The sequence below is a fragment of the Sphaerodactylus townsendi genome, linkage group LG02 (genome assembly GCF_021028975.2).
Source record: "Sphaerodactylus townsendi isolate TG3544 linkage group LG02, MPM_Stown_v2.3, whole genome shotgun sequence".
NCBI classification, from domain to species: Eukaryota; Metazoa; Chordata; class Lepidosauria; order Squamata; family Sphaerodactylidae; genus Sphaerodactylus; species Sphaerodactylus townsendi.
The window spans coordinates 173,377,940-173,379,067 of NC_059426.1; positions in this window are offsets into that span (position 1 = coordinate 173,377,940).

The following is a 1,128-nucleotide window of genomic DNA, read 5'->3' on the forward strand; positions in this document are numbered from 1 at the left end:
GACAAGGAAATTCATTCATTCATTCATTCATTCATTCATTCATTCATTCATTCATTCATTCATTCATTCATTCATTCATAGTTTTGCTATACCCCAGTGAACAAACCAAAACTTAAAACATATTTAAACCCTGAATAAATAGTAAATTAAAACATAACTAACCCATGCAAGATTACAAAAAATATAGATGGCACCACAGAAACTTAAACTCTGACCTCCTGACAGGAAGACCAGGTGTTGTTGCCATCATTCAGGTGTTATAACATAAAAAAGGCCCACCCAAAAGCCTGGCAGAACATCACGAAAGTCAAGCAACAGGACGTATGATTATCTGCCACACGATGAGTGATTCATTACGATCCGTTAACCAGGAGGTCGGGGATGTATTTGTGCCAGACGTCTGTCTTGACTGACCCTCACTTGCAAAATCAATGTGAGGATAAAACATAGTACCATAGAATTCTGGACCACTCTGACAACCACTACGCAGAGAAGCCACTGAAATCCACAAGCACTTGGGCAACTTCAACAGGAAGGAAGAAACCATGAAAATGAACAGAATTTGGCTGCCAGTGTTGAAAAACAGTGACTGATCAGCTCCACACAAACAGTGACTGATCAGCTCCACACAAACACAGGACAACTATAGACCATAGCAATCAAAGGAAACAAAGACCAAATTAAGATGCATTCACCTATTGACCTTGCTATCTTCATTGTTACTCCCAGGCTACAGACTTCTTTGGGACTCACATGCCAGGCTACTCTATTCAGAGGGCCTCACCTTTTGACCTCACAGTATATATACTCCACTTGCTGTCCATTCCTACTATCAGATCCTCTGAAGATGCCAGCCACAGAGGCAGGCGAAACGTCAGGAGAGCATGCTGCTAGCACACGGCCATACAGCCCGGAAACCACACAGAACCCCAAACATAGGATGATTCCATGCCTGGCCTCCTTGCAACAGGGGTCTCCAACCTGGTGCCCGTGGGCTCCCATGGCACCCACCAACATCTCTCCTATTGCCCACCTTATGTTTTCAGAAAGTGGGCAACAGATTTTGTCCAGCAAGGGTTCTGACTGGCTGGGCAGATTTTTTTTTAATTTGTATGGCAGCGGCTGCCG